Raw genomic sequence first — 16,688 nt, forward strand, 5'->3', positions numbered from 1 at the left:
CTGACTGTTCATTTGAAGGCATCAACATTCAATGAGTTCTTATCACTGAGATTTTTTATAAACTAAGGTTGCCCTATTCAGAGACATCTACTTTTCTCTAAAATGTCCGGATTAACTCACTTCAGGAAACCCTCATACTAGCAGTTGTAGATGAACAGAGATGAAGAAGTACCCGTTGAATGAATCATTGCATGGAGGTGATGCAATTTATTTCGTCACCAAAAAGATTTATCTAAAAAGAATGCACTGTTTGTGAATGACCCACATGAGAACAAAGCACCATTTCCTTTTCCCAGGGTTCCTGGTGACTGTTACAGAAGCACTGACTATCCACTGTCAATACCAACCCTGCTTGATGCTTTAAAAAAATCTGGATAGCTGCTGTTTGAAAAGACATGCCATTGACAAATATAAAGTTCCCAAATTATTTTATTTTACTGAGCTGAAATAATCTAGTGATCTATAGTTAGCTTGCGCCCTCCTAAATTTAGATTTTGAATTTAAAGTCAGCTAGATAGATAGTTTGATTGGTTGTTAGATTATGATTATGATTAAAGGACATTAGATTATGACATATTAAATAGACAAGTAAATCAACCGGCTAGCTGAATATGTCAACAGATATGGTCAACTCCATGTCCCATAGCATGCTAAGTTACCTGATTGCATCTTGGCAGCATGTTATATCGCTCTAAAATATATATTTTAAAAAGAAAAAAAGAGTGCAACTGGTATTTCAGAAGCACGTGTCTAAATAATCACATGTATAAATAATATCACACGTATTCCACTTCTGTGAAAATAATGACATAATTACTTCCGGGTTCCCACTGGTGCGCTGGGTTGACTAGCTCACGCGCACAACCTGTCGAACACCCATCGTCCTGTGTGCGGTACATCTACTGGGTGAGTACCTGGGTGTGTTTGTACAGTTACTCATTATTTAGCTATGTGAATCCACTTGACGGGATCATGTTAGACTGTCTGGTCCGCACCCTATTGACAAACATACAAGAGTAAAGCCGTTTTAAAAAAAGTAAAAGCAGAATCGAACTTTCAAGGAAAGTGCGCAATGTACGATATTGAGGCCCAAATAAATGCTGATCTCTTTAGTTTATGCGTTTCCTCAATGCAGAAGAACATCGATCTTTTGCTTGCAAAACCACTCATGGTGCTTCGTGTTAATGGTAGTGCTTCCTGTTAATGCTAATGTAAATAGCTCCAGTACCCAAGGACGTATGCATAAATTAGTGGTATGAGAAGTATGACATTGCGAGAAGCAATATCACACCGGTGACGGTACATGACATTCCATCGAGCGTGCCGCGTGGTGGAGCGGCCAAACCCATGGTCTGGAACCGGATTGTACCAAAGCAGGCCAGGCCATCGCTAGTGGGGGGTGAGAGGGGGTGACGGTTCTAGGGGGCTCACAGCTTGGGGGGTGGACCCACAGCTGAAAAAATGAAAATAAATTAGTTTTAATAAATAAATAAAAAAAGGGGGGGGGGGGAGCAGTGTTCCTTCAGATGGCCCAGAATTCCTAGGGATGACCCTGGTGGCCGAACTGCTACGAAGCCACGATGCCTCCAAGGGCCACAGGATGTCGGGCGATATGGACTTCCTTGCCTCGCTGCCTATGAGATGCAGCTTTTCGAGTCAGACTGGAAACCTTCAGTCTGAGGCGCAGAGTGCTGGTGTCATGGATACACATCTCAGCTGCTGAACAGTGCTATGAGAGGCAGCTGCCTCGTATGCAGTCACGCAAATAATTTATAGAGTGGGTGGGGCGTTTCAAACGGGGAACATGTTAAGCAAGGATAATTATGAAGCTGTAGACCAAAATGCATTTCAAGCTATTTTGTTGAATACTGTGTACTCTAAATGTAATTGTTTAAGTTGCCTGAAGTTGATAACTTAACACGGAAATGTATTTATTTTATCACGGTGGCGCACGGGGCACACAGCTTTGGCTTCACGTATAAAATGGTCTTACGCAAACCCTCAGCTATGAATTCCCGCACCCCGGACAAGGTACGTTGGGCCAGCCCCCCTCTAAATACATTTTGTAACAAATTTAAAATACTTACACCCCATAGCCAGGGCCCCCGTCAGGCCTGAGCCAGGACAAAGTGTCCCAGTTTCCCTCCCCACCCACCCACCCACCCTATGGGCAGCCCTGGTCTTAGGATCAAATTGAGTCTTAAATAGTGGCTTATGCATGAAACCGTGAATAAGCAGTTATTTATAAAATCCCACTTTGACGTAGACCTCTCCATGTGAAGTTTACACTGGAGCTACGTTATTTACTCGCTGATTATGTGGAGGCAGTGCATGTTTAAGGGCTGTGTGCAAAATCCGAGAAGTGAGCGGCTTGCTTTAAGAATAACATCTCATTGGCGATTTAGTTTCAGGCATGGGGAGTGCAAGAATCGTGATCATTCCCAGGTGTGCTTTATTTGAAACACAATGAGATGTCTTGCAAATTGTGTGCTATTTTTGGGGGAAACAATTATTAAATCATGGTATTATTAATGGAGATTAAATTGAAGTTAATTTCAGATTTATATATCCCAGGTGTGTAAGATGCAGATACACCACTTTAAACCAACTTTAAAACTCCTTTTTTCCTGTCCCGTTTATTTTTATAAATCAATATCGTAAGATTAAAGTTTAAAACCAAGAATGTTTCCATAAATGAGGCCCCAGTCTTATAGTCCGCCTAACTGAAAGCGTAGCGTGGTGATCTGCTGCCACCTTCTGGTTCCAGTGCATCCTACAGGCTAATTGCTATGGCGCGGTCAGACGATGGAGTTGGTGGCATTAAAATAAGGGGCAGGAGTTTGTGTGGACACGTGCAGAGACATGGGAAAGAAGGTAGCAAGGTGGCAGGTGACTGTTCCAATTATAAACCAAAATTACAAGTTTCCATTCTGTACTGAGGTTAATCTGCAACATTGTTCCAGTCCAGTCCACTGGAATGAGATTCAGCAGCACACATTAAACTACAAAATGGACCGACTTTCTATTTAAAAATTAGAAATAAAGAAAAAGTTCACCCTCTTTGAGCGAGGACAAAATGCCTTCAATGTATTTCTCTGAATGCATTTTCCCTTGGCGGTTTGTAAAATGCACCATCGGCATATAACCCACTAATGGTTGGCATGTTCTGACAGGAAACTGTTTAATGTGGCAGAGCTGAGCTGCAGCTTTGGCTGATACAACGCTGACCCTCCCACACTGACCATCACTTTTTCCACATCGCCTTTTGAATATGGAAAGCAGTTTCAAAAATAGTCAAAACATAGTCAGACATTTTGGTTAGACTGGAGGCACAGACTGAGAAGCACATAAAATACCCTCAGAAGCCTCCCACTGCTTTCCCAGCAGCCTCTGCTTTCCCCGTGGTATAATTTGAACATGTCATCTGGTCGTTTTTGCTCACGGTTTTGACCTGCTGGTGTGAACCTACATTAATGGTAAAAAGGATGGCTAATTTTGTTTTTGAAAGAAATGCTGAAAAAGATGAAAAGATCAGGGGCGGTGCATGGTGGTGCTGTGGATAGTACTGTCACCTCACAGTTCCAGGTTTGAATACTGGCCGGGGCCTTTCTGTGTGGAGTTTGCATGTTCTCCCCGTGCCTACGAGGCCTTACCGTGTGGAGTTAGCATGTTCCTCCCGTGTCCGTGAGGCCTTTCCGTGTGGAGTTAGCATGTTCTCCCCGTGTGTTTTCTCTAGGTTCTTCTGTTTCCTCCCACTGTCCAAAGACATGCTGATTGGAGAGTCTGAATTGCCCCTAGGTATGAATGTGTGAGAGAATGGTGGATGTTGCGTACGCCTGTCCAGGGTGCATACCTGCCTCTTGCACAATGCATGCTGGAATTTCTCTGTTGGGGGGGGGGTTTGCTGTAGTTTGGCTCATTTGCCAAATATACCTTTTTTAATATTTTATGAACTGAGAAAGTCATCATCAAGCTAATTTGATGGAATTACCAAGACAAACAAGACCAGGTCAAAACCTAGCATATGGCTGGACCGGCCGACCAATGGTGTAACTTCATCACTCAGTTACTCAGTCACGGACATTCGCGTTTGTAGGGCTGGCCCGGCTGTTGCGGTCCAGCCAATAAGAGGTAATGGGGACCTCATGTGGAATTTGTTTGAATTGCGAACATTTAAAAGAGAAGGATGGTAATGGAGGTCTGGAGTCGAATATGCCAAAAAAAAAAATTTTAAGTAATTTTTCCTCCAGTGGAATCTGTTGGAATGACAGGAATTTGATATAAATGTGTTAGAGTTAGGGTTTAAGGTTAAAACAGACAAGTAAAATGAAGGTTAAATTAAGGTTCATTTAGGAACAGTTCATTGTTTACAAACGTAATGAACCAGAAACATTGCTGCGTCTATTTCATCCTCAACCGTGGTGCCGATATACAAAACTGAAATGTTTACCATGGGTTTACCTAAGTAAGTGTTTCTTGGTTTCCAAGTTGCCCAGGTAATTTTTCCAGGTAATTCAGCTTATTCTGACCGGTGATGTCAGCGTTCACTGTTGATTGGATGAGATTCAATGAGTTCATAATGAGTTGATGAGTAGGCCTAGTTCATAATATTCTGTAATGAAATATATGCATATATGCAAAGACCTTTCCCTACTGCACTGCTATGTGAGATGCATACTAAAAAGCATGCAAACTAAAGCATCACTGAAACATGTCATTGTTAAGCAGAGCATTGTCCTTTAGCATCACAGTAGTGTTGTCCTCGATCAAGAGAAAGATGGTCACTCTTATCTGTGTGCAGATGCAAATGCAGGAAAACAGAAGGTTTTTCGAACTTTCAAATCTGTTTCATGTTCCAGTGTATGTCACTGGAATGATTTGTAAATAACACCATTTGGCATTGCTAAATGAGAAGAAACTTAGTATTTTTTTATTTGTTATTTTTTGTGTGTGAATGTGTCATAGCCAGTCTGTAACTGCAGAGAGCACTATCGCACAGATTAAAGTTTGCTGAAACAGTTTGTAAAAAATGATAACAAAACATATAGGTATCTTTTATTTGTACCCTCATACCCTACTACTGCCTATTCTGGAAGTTCATTTCTGCTGCAGTGCTGATTAACGTGAAGTTGCCATGGTAAAAGTTTACCTCAGGACATGCAGTTTGCACAATAGACTGCAAATAATTTTTGATTATAATGAGGCCATTGACATTTATCAGTGTGTGAAAACAAGGTGTGTCGCTTTAATGCTATTTGTTATTGAAGCTCACTAAGCAATAGAAAGTTTTCCAGACTCTTGTATGCAGGGAGGAGCAGTCTCGTGTCTTCCTGACGCACAGCTGTACAATGGAGCATGATGCACATTTAAATTAAGTTGGGCGTGGCTCACTTTTAAATTAAGTACATAAGGTGATAGAATTGGTATGGAACACTTTCTCTTTTTATAAAACTGCAGAAAAATGTACATCAACCAAACCTCTGCCACCCGCTGCCCAGTAAATAGAAGGAACATTAAAGTTGAAAAAAGAACAATCTTTCTTAAGTGATATTCATTTAGATGGTGATTTATAAAATAGGTTTGAGATTCTTGAGAACACCAGGAGATTCAGGGTTAGACACATAGCACAGGTACCTTAGTGCATTTAGAACCTATGAGCTCCTTAGTTGCATGGAGTTGCATGGCATTGTGAATGATCAGGATTTATCATAATTGCTGAGTGGTTAATCTAACTTGTAAAAGAACTGAGGCTGTGCTTGGGTCTCTCATGTATATTTTAAGAATGTGTCACAGAAATTAAAACACATATTGAGAATGGGCCTGTCATTCTCGACTGCTTCTGTCTTCTGCAGCGGCATAACCATGTAGAATACCAGCCCTCAGAGAGCAGGATGGACATCACATCATATATTATAAGCATCAGGACAGGAAAAAAAAAAAAAGAAGCCTGACAGCCGTGGAAACATAAGCGGCATTTCTCCGCCGGGACAGTGCGTTCAGGAAGCGGTCACCGGCAAGGACGAGATCTGCGGCTCTTACACGGCTCTGTGATTGATGCGTGCTGCCTTAAAGCAACCGCATCCTCCTCTTGTCGAGCCGCGGCCACAGCGGGAAACCGGGAATCTACGCACACTCGAACCGGACTGCCTTGCGGGCGCGAACGCTTTGTTGTGCGCGTGCAATTAGATCCGGGCGAGGAGGCTCGCGCGGGCGTTCGCTCGCGCAGTTAGCGGGAACAGATGCTCTTTCTGCCATCGGATGAGGTTAATTGAGTGGGTGGGAAGTGCGACTGGAAGCCCTTATCTCTGTGTAGCTGATGCCACAGCCTTGCCTTCGTGTGGCTATTCAATATACTGATGGATCACATGCATATTTATACCAGCAGTAATGTATATGGCTGTATTAATTTTCTGTTCAAGCGAATAGCAATGGAACTATACTGTATTCAGAGCTGTACTTCCCCTTTTCCCTTTTGGGCAATCCCTTGGGATATTTCTCAGTTTCTGAAGATAAAGATATTTTATGCAACGCTGTCAGACCTTTTTTTATTAATTTTGAAAAGGAAGTTTGTAGCCCTAATCTGCAGTTACATGAAGTGGTTAAACTGTAAAAAACGTTCTTCTATGATCTCTGTATTGCTGACTATCTGCCAAGTCTGTTCACTGTAGTTTCTTCCTAGGGGAATTAGCATTCCCTGTGGACAGGGCCAGGGAGTGTGAGAAAAGCTTGCTGTCAGCTCCCAGTGCATAGCCGACAAAGGTCTGGAAAACCCCAGGCTTTCATTTTGGGCCTAGCGTTTGGTTTTATTGATCTGTTTCATTTCTACTGGGTGTCTGATGTCAGTAACAGCACACCGGTTGAACAGGCAGTGTGGAATTAATAGCGTGTAACAGCAATTTGCAGATACTGAACAGATCAGTGTATCGTGTTACCTGTAACTCAGTATACCTGTACTGTCACACAGCTTAATTTAGGAACGCTTAAACTGTTTAGAAAATGACACAAAAGTTTAGAGAAATCTAACTTGAATCTAATGGAGTCATGTACAAAGACATGGCTTAATTTTCACTATGACAGCCCGATGTTCTTATTCCACTGATGGAATTACATGCTGTGATTTAATGCATGAATTTACTTTCTTTTGCTTATGACGTAGGTGTCATTTTATGCACTAAAAGTGAGGCTTGTACCATCGCTGCTCGGCAGTTGATTTTGTCATTGGCAGGAATGGCATTACGTGCACCACCGGCGAACGGACAGCGCTCATTTCGCTCAAGTTCATTTAGACGTGGACGCATTTTCCTTTCAAGCAAACAGACATTTTCCTCGCTTTCTTCCGAATCAAACACACCGACGCAGCGGACGAGGGTCGAATGTGATACCGCATGGGAATGGATCGATGAGAAGCATTCGGGATTCAGAATCCAGGCAGCCGCGTGGCGCGAGTACACGGTGTGCTGGCTGACAGTAGACCGCAGGAGGAGGAAGGGTAGGGCCGGGCTGCGCAGGGGCACGCGCGCGCGCGCGCGTGCGGTCTGAATTTACATTCTGCTGACGCTGCGCCCTGCGTCCTCCGTTTCATAAGAGGCCGGGCACTGCTTCTGAGCCCTTGCACAGGACTCACACACACAGCGTTTTTACGTGCACAAGCCTTGGGGAGCGTGCCTGCCGCTCTCTCATCGGTGTAGACGTACATTTACGCGTGTACTGTCCACACACACAACGACCCGCGCAAGAGAGAAACCCTGAGTGTAGTAACACAGCTCAGAAATAATGGCTGTATCTTTTGTTATCCTCCTTATTGACAACCTCAACTCATTAAAAATGCTAGGATTGCGGTCAAACAATACTCGTAGTTCACACATGACACATTTCGGTTTTCGTTTTTAACTGTGGTCGGGCGTTGCTTCCTGGTCCTAAAGGGGATGCTTGTCTGCATACGTGACTGCAGATGTATGGCTCTTGATTGCAGAGGCAGGTCTGTTTGCGGTGGGCTGCAGTGGTACTGCAGTATCTGCTCATATGCAATGCCCCAGAGTTACAGAACCAGGGCTGGGCTATCAGAGCTGTTCTTTATCTTAAGGCAAGAGGCATACTGTATGTACCTGCACACTCACTGCAACAATTTATCCTGACAATAATGTTATTATATTATCATAATATTGTAACGTTATTAGTAATATTATAATAGGTTATGTTTGTGAAATTTGTATGCAAAAGAACATTTGACTGTAAATTTTAATTGACTGTAATTCTGTGACAAGCATTTGCAACCAGATAGTCAGTGATTGCCCCCCAATCCATGGTTTTGGGGTTCACTGTACAGATGGAGACACCATTGGGATTACCCACAAATGATGCGAAACCCCCTAAAATATTAAGAAACAAAAGAATCGTCATAATTTAATTACTGTTCACGCAATGCATTATTCCAAGATTATTTCTTACTATGAGTGTAGTATTTCAGTTTACCAGATGAGCTCACTATTGATAGATTCCCACTCAGAAGATGAAGACCTCAGGGGTGATTGGGCTTGGGTAAATGTTCCGCTAATGAGTTTTTGCAACTCTGTGCTCAGTTTCTTCAGCCAAGCGTCTTTGATCCTCTTGTTTGTTTTCGGATGACATCACCTGACCTGATTTTCACCAACTCAGATTTGATTGCCAGGGGAGAGACGCCTGGCCTGCCTGGTTAGCCTTTAAGCTAACGGGCTAGCTCCAAGCCACCAGAGAATGAGCTGCAGACTAGTTGTTTTAAACACAAAATATCAAAAGTAAAATATCATGAAAAATAACCTTACTACTAATATTTCATATATTCTGTATAAAAGCCAGATAAAGGCACTGTTTCATGACCCCACTGTCTAGTCTTCTTGCTGGACGCAAACACATCCTGACAACCCAAAACAGTTTTGCTTTGTTTTCTTTCCTGGAGTCATGAGCGTAATTCGAGGCTGTGCCTTTTTATTCTTAAGGAGTTTTTATTCTCCTTGCACATGCGGCCTCCATCAAAAAGGGGTCAGACATGGCCTTTTCTCAAGTGACAGTTTTTATTTTGAGTGTACGAGGAAACAATTTGTAAAAAGGAAGCTCAAGAGAGCTTGAAATGCATTAAAATTATTCATCAATGTCTAGTGGAAAAAATGAATAGAACTATCGTTAGATTTCATAATAAATAAGCAGAAAGAAGAATGATGCAAAAATTTTAATTTTTACAAATGTATGAATAACATGATATGAGCCCTCTATGACAGGTCACACAAGCCAAAGTGGTGTTGTAATTTATGCTGTTTAAACCCGTCTTTAGGCCCTAACAAGGCATGGTAAAGGGTGCAAAGTGGCAGTGACCCCAGTTCAGATCTGTTGCACCCCCCCCCCCCTCCCCCCTCCCCCCCTGCTGTTTCCATGTACCGTAATTCATTCTCCTTATAATTGAGCCCAATTAGCCCGGTGGCTCACTGTGTACATGTGCTAAAGAGGGGATTAAATGATGATGTGAACACCGACTCCCTCGGTCATGCTCCACTTGACCCAGAAAACCTGGTCCTCAGATGTCCTGGATTTGCTTTCAACTCTGACGGACATTTAGATGTGAGTGTTTTATATATATATATATATATATATATATATATATGTGTGTGTGTGTGTCTTTATGAGCCACCAAACCGCACTTGTCAAATAGCGTTTGAATTTGGCTACGGACCAATTAATTTGCAGCAATCATGCAATTATCAGTGCGGCTAATAAGCCTCCACACTTTGTAGAGCAGTGGGACATCGATTCAGTCGATTCACCCTGAAAACTGTATCTTCACTGACAAAAATCTCACAATCACTCTTGGTGAAGCTTTACATTAAACTTTAGGTTTGGGAGCCTGAAAAAAAGTATTTGAAATGCATGATGTGTAATTCTGGTAGATTTGTCATTTCTGTGGTGAATATAGGTGTCCAAAAGCTAAATTCAGTCTCTAAGTCACAAATCTCCTTAGTACTGTTTTTATAGGTTAAGTTCAGGTATGACATACATGCATATAATGTCCAAACAGATGTCAGACCAAAATGGGCCACCATCAAGGTCATTCAGTCATGCAGGAACCACCCTAAACTCCATTTGCACATTTTGTTGAGATTTTTATCATCTCTGTTTTAAAAAAAAAAAATTTTTTTGAAGCAATTCTTTCAGCTCTTTGTTTGTTTAGGATTTAATACAAAACTTGGAGGGAAAGCAGAGAATCTGGCCATCTGATAACAGTTCCTCCACTGCAAAAATCAATTAAACCAGCCGAGAAGGGTAGTAAAAAGATTAAAATATATGTCTCACACTGTACAGCCTGTGCTCCCTCCTCTCATTACTTTAGAGGAAAAAGGCGGACTGTGTAATGACTCAGCTGCTGTCAAGCCGCTCGCAGTATTTTCAAGATCGTCTTGCGGGAAGAACGAAGAACCGTGAGAGGAGATCTGACCTCCGAATGGTCGCGGAAGGTCCTTGATTACGAACAATGCGTTCGCTCATGAAAAAAAGTTTTGAAGAGAAAGATTCCTTTTTTTAACCCACTGCATCTCGTGGAGATTAATTTTCGTCCGCCTTGTTCAGCGTTTGAAATACGATTCACCGAAAACACTCAGCGCATCAGGCTTGAGTAATTTTAAGTCAATGGAAGCACTGGCTGTAGACTAATGCCTCCTGTATAAAGCCTCATTAAATTTCCCTGTTCTTTCAGGCTCGTGAAACTATAGCTGAAGGGCCGAGCACTAATGAACATGGATGACAATTAAAAGCACTATTCTTTTGTTTTCAGTCGAAAATTCTGGATTTTCTTTTTTTTTTACAATGAGGGCCAGTAAGGAGCTTGCTGTTGATTTTTGTCTGACGGCCGAGGAGAAGGCAAGATAAGATACAAGTTCAATAGTTCATCCCTCATTACTTCATATGATTAAAGCAAGGTCTGGAGAAACAGAGAAATCAGCAACCATTACGGTCTACTTTGGCATCTTACACCATCAGTCAGCAAAAAAGATGAAGTCATCTCGATTGCAACCGAGTCCTAGAGAACAAAAATGTGTAAATGTTAAAATGTTGATATGAAGCTGAGAACGGGGCCATTTGGATTAGCCTGGGATATGCCTGGGGTGTTGAACATATGATACAAACACAGATTTCTGAAGCAGTAATAATGTAGTCTGTAAACTGTGTGTATGTGTGTGTGCATGCGTGCCTGTGTTTTATTTAGCACTTTATCCCAAATTTTAGTTTTTCTCTCAGACTTAGAATACCAGTTTTGCTTCACCATTATTGTGAAGTTATACGTCATTTCAGGGGGCTGAAGACTAACTAGCGGGATCCTTCTCCGAAATATAGTCAGTCACCTGCTCCTTATTTTCCACCTTCATCCACCTGATGAATAGCAGAGGTAGAATATTCAGGGGTCAGAAGGTAAAAGGTCCTGCTGTGTGTCTCTCTTCCACCCACGAACTCACTAAATGATTTCACTAAATTAGTTCTGCCTCCTGACTGAAGAATTGTGCTAATTAGCAAATCCAGTTGATTGGATCAAAACACTGGGGAGGACTTTTAGTGACTGAGCCTGAATTTTCCACCTCTGCTGAACAGTGCTGACATTACACCAGGGGTAACCAACCCTAATTTGGCACCCCTGACCCTACTCATTAGCAGCTCAGCAAGATCTCTAGCTGTTGAATGAGGTGTGCTTTGTTAGGGTTGGAATGAAAACCTACAGGGTGGTAGATCTCCAGGAGCAGAGTTGGTTACCACTGCATTACGTTAAAGCAGAGGTCGGCAATGAGAGCCAGATCTGTTTCTGGTTTTCATGCCAACTTCTGGCCTTAATTACGTAATTAGCCCTAATATTTATGCCATCTGCCATTTTGGCCAAATTTCTTGATGAGCGCATGCATGACAGCCAAAGACTGTTCTTGTGTCCCAATAGGAAATGTGTTACTAGTGATCTAATCTATGAGTGACCCAGTGTTGGTTTATACAGCCAATGAGCTCATTTAGCCAGGGTAATTGGTGGAAAAACAAAACTGCATACGCACCCCACCCCCCTTAGACATGAAATATTCAGCTGCCCTCTGTGAATTACCATCTTTGGCTCATCCAAGGAGAGTGGGTCTTCAAATGATTTGTTAGTAATTGTTGCTGGGTAATAATTTACAAGACGCCATGTTTTTAAGCGGATTTAAGCCTTTGTCTTGTCATTATTTTTTGTGTGTGAATGTTTTAACCCCCCGGTCGATAATCTCCGGAGTAGTGACTCTCTCCTTGTCATGTCTGTGTTATTTGGGCCCGCTCTTCCGATACCTCAGACTGCGTAAATCTTTTTTCTTACCTCTTTCCCGGCTCCTCAGATGTCCAAATGAACCTCCTCTGCTCCCAGACAGATTTATTTTCAGATTGTAAAGCAAAGTTGCAGAAAATCTGAGCAGGCACCGCCTCATAATAAGCAGTATATTCTGGAACAAACCCATTCACCTCCTTTTTGACATACTGTGCATCCAGGAATACCAATGACTCCTTTCTTCCGGAAATGTAATTAAATCCAAAATGAAATAGTAGTATTTCCAGTGTGCTCACAATTAAAAGAGATAATTAGCATTGGAAAAAGTGTGTGTGTGTGCGTGTGTGTGTGTGTGTGTGTGTGTGTGTGTGTGTGGATTGATAAAAATGTCTCCCAGCTACAGCTAATAATATAATTCCCAGTTCTATTATTACACAGGTACAAAATCTGTTATGGTAGCGAATTTCATTAATTATAAAGCAGAATTTGTTTTTTTCGTATTCATTGCTCTCTCATCTCAGATGTCTTAATAATATCTTTTTCCAAATGTGTGGATTTTGGCTTATGATTATCTCAGCAATGTCATCTCAGTGCTGGCATCCAGACCACCACATTCTCTGTCCAGTCTTGTCAGTTTCTGACGCCAGCAACAAATCAAAAAAGTTGCCTCATAAATTAACTGCCACTGTTGCCATGCCTACAGGCTCCGCCTTCTGCCTTCTATTTCTTATGACAGCTGCACTGTTGGAGGCCCAGAAAATGTATTTAATTGGCATATGATTTTGACCAGAGCCACTTGCAAGGTTATCTCAGTAGCATACAGCACATGTAAACCTACACAGAGCACTAACAATGATCTATAACAACAGTATAGCAGTATATTGCTATATAGTATAGAAGTACAGTCTTCACATGGGTCAAAGCAACGGCAATAACCACAGTGTTAAATTGTCTGCTGTCATAGTGACAAACAGACTGACAGATGAGGATTTGATTCCGCGATTGGACAGATAAAATACAAGGTTTTGGAGTTCGGAAGGGCTCCACAGGAACATATAGGTGTTAATTTCTTCCTGCAGCTATAATGATTTTGGAGGATCATATTCATATATTTTGCAGTTAACAGCACTGCAGTCAGATCGACCAATGGAATGGGTATGGGATCAATGATGATGCAGTTATATATTATATCTGTGATGTAATATTATACGATATATCGGCCTGTTATGGATTTACCACTGAACTCACTTCTTCCAAAGAGGAAGTGTATGAAGTACAGTACATTGGGGGAAAAATTATTTAATTGTGTTTCTGGTTACCCCTCCTTATATTTATGCATTGTGTCACCTGGCTGCTGTAATGTAGGATTTTAGAAAATTCAAGCTGCATTGTTTTCACACATCTGTTCACTAACAAGATATGATTTTTTATTTAATTTATCTGATTTCAGTTAATTTCCTAAAATTAGCTGAACTTAACTCAAATTCACATCAACCCTGGCCTGGACCACACAGAATCAGGAGAATGCAGCTGTGTGCTTTATTGGAGGCCTCATTAGTTAGCGGTACACTTAGTGCAAAGTCAGTTTTAATATAATTACAGTTAATGAGAACTCTGTGCAACTGTGGATCCTGCAGTCATCAAATGAGTGACAACTTAATTAGCACATCTTGCTTATTCTTCAAGATCTTTTCCCCGCTGCTCTTCATAAGCTTGGCTCTGACTCTGGTTTGAAACATCAGTATTTCTGTTGATTTTATTATGGCTGACATTTTCGCTGAAGTTTTTTTGAACAGTGTAATTGGATTCAGCACTAGTAGGGACAGCAGGTACTGTACCAAATAAAGGAAGGAAGTCAACATGACATGTTCCAGAAAAACCCGTCGTCTCTTATGAATATTCTCATCAACTGTGCACTGAATATTCCCCATTCATTAAACTGAAGCATGTAAGAAAACAAAAGATTCAAGTATGAATATTTACCTGCATGTTTCTTCACTATCACACTGAATCCCCTACACTGTCACTCTGTGCAGTGGTGAAGTTTGACTGAAACTACTGAAGACATTTTAAACAGATGTATGTACACAGACGCTGCTCAGTAGAAGAACCAAAAAATTAAAATTTAAAAATTAAAAAACCCAAAGACCAGAAAAAATAATGTCCACAACTTAATCTACAGCAGATTGTATTCTTTTAATAGTCTTTCCCATAACATCAAATGCCTCAGGGAGAAGATTTCAGGAAGGTTTTTTTGCACACACATCAGAAAAGCACTATGCCAATATATTCACTTAAAACTAATCCCTGCCTTGGATCTGGTTAAAAAAGGCCAGGGAGGATGCAAGACTACATGACACTGTACACAGCTGCGGACGGACATTAACATTTACTCAAGAAGAGAGGGGATAACGTGAGGTGATTTTAAGAGGAAAAGGCCAGACTGTTGTCTTACTGTAAGTCCATTTGCGGTGATTAGCAAGGATGTTCATGCAGGGGGTAGCTGCAAAGCCACAGTATCGTGAAAATACAACATGTACTGTCGACTGCTGGAGGAGACAGATTTGTTACAACTGCTAGGTTTGTTCTCGAATGGAATATATTACCCTGGGATTCGCATTTAAAAATATTTCTGGAAGTGAAAGATTGTCGTGTATCAAAAGGTTGGCATTGCCATGGCTCTGCAACACTCTTTGCTCATCCACCTCATGCTTCAGCATCGCCTTAATTGTCTTAATGTAAACCTGACAAGCCTATCATAAGCGATGCAATGCACAAATACTGAAGTGCGCGACACACATCACCAGGTAAGGTGGGTAAAATGCGAGTTCTGCCACTAAGCCTCAACAAACATTTAAGCATTGTTTTCCTTTAAATGTGACCACCATTTTTTTTTTTCCATACATGGTGCATCGCATTAAAAATCTCTGCAAGGGCCAACACTCTGTGGGTGTTTGAATGCCTGGTGCTTGATTGATGTCTTTCATATCACCTAATGGGCTTTCGCTTGAGCTTGCTGATGTAATTCTCCCTCTTGAAAAAAGAAAAATCTGATATATTACATAACACATGCATATTTCTCTAAATCATTCACCCTACCACAAGGGTGTCAAGTAATTACAGTACAGTTTAAAAAAAAAAAAAAACTAATTTAAAATCTTTTTGAAAATTTTACAAACCAAAAAATTGCACCAGAATCAAAATTGAATATGGCCCTTTGCAAAGAACAGTTGTAGAAACACAAAGTCCATTTAAAATTTTCACAGTATTGAAATGATATTGTTCAATTAATTTGGTTCTAAAAATACTTTAAAGTCAATATACCCTCGCTCACACGCCATCAACAAATAAAAGTAAATATTGTAACGCGTTTCTGACATTGAGCACAAAACTGTAGAAGAAGAAAGTGGTTTCAGCTTTTAGAACACCTTTAAATAGGCTGACAAATAATTCCTCACTGGGGTTAAGGCATTTGGGAAACTAAAAGGGCGGAGTGACAAGTGACAGCTATATTATTTAATTTAAATTATTATTTTTTTTAATTACATGACCCAGTCATGGAATTCAAAAATTCAAAAGTACTAAAATCCAGTTCCTCCAAAGTCTCCCATATTCCAGAGAAAGCACACCAGAGAAAGTGAAAGGCCAGAAAACTCACACAAACTCTAAAATTATTAAATTCGTAAGAAAATGTGACAAATTGAATAATGTTCCTATTTGACACGGGCAATGAAATGCTGTGAAGCAATATTGCAATTTCTTTATGCTTCCACAAGTTCTATTCACCTCTAAATAGATCACTTTATAACTTCATAATATACCAAAGCATTGGTATCTAAAATGGAAGATACTCACACATGTGGTGGTTCTTGCCAGTGCTTAAAAATAATTAGTTGGGAAAATAACTCAGCTTTGAAACAGTTTGATTTCTTGCATACTGCTAAAATAGGTTCCCAAACGTCCCATAACTCATGAACCCAATCAAAGCTAAATGACTATATTAAAATAAAAATTACAGGATGACACTAATTCTACAGCGTATTATTTCCAGGGATATAGACTGTGATTAAATCAACATTTGTCCTGAACTTTGATTTTCTAACAAACGCATTTGTCCTCAGAAACAGTTTGGCAAGATCATTTTGGTTATTGCTGAACTCTGCAATCTGGGTTTGGTTAACTCACACTTCAAAGATGAAGACAAATTGAATCAAAGCCACACTTCATATTCTAGCCTGTAAGTAACGAAACAATTGTTACAGTGACTATTGTGTATTCCAGTTATCTCCATTCCTGGTCCTGCTGGGCCACAGGGTTTGCTGGTTTTTGCAGTTACTCTGCACTTAATCAATTAAAGCAGTCGATTACACAATTAACTCATCTCATGAGT

At 40.8% G+C, this 16,688-nt stretch overlaps 1 long non-coding RNA gene across 1 annotated transcript in view; it reads left to right on the forward strand.

Moving 5' to 3' along the window:
* Positions 1–826: 826 nt before the first annotated feature.
* The window catches only part of LOC118206653, a 51,060-nt gene continuing 35,198 nt past the window's right edge, over positions 827–16,688 (forward strand). The window contains exon 1 of the long non-coding RNA XR_004761220.1: positions 827–906. This is a non-coding gene — a long non-coding RNA (uncharacterized LOC118206653). The remainder of the gene's footprint in view (positions 907–16,688) is intronic.

Source organism: Anguilla anguilla, chromosome 10 (assembly GCF_013347855.1).
Source record: "Anguilla anguilla isolate fAngAng1 chromosome 10, fAngAng1.pri, whole genome shotgun sequence".
Lineage (NCBI taxonomy): Eukaryota > Metazoa > Chordata > Actinopteri > Anguilliformes > Anguillidae > Anguilla > Anguilla anguilla.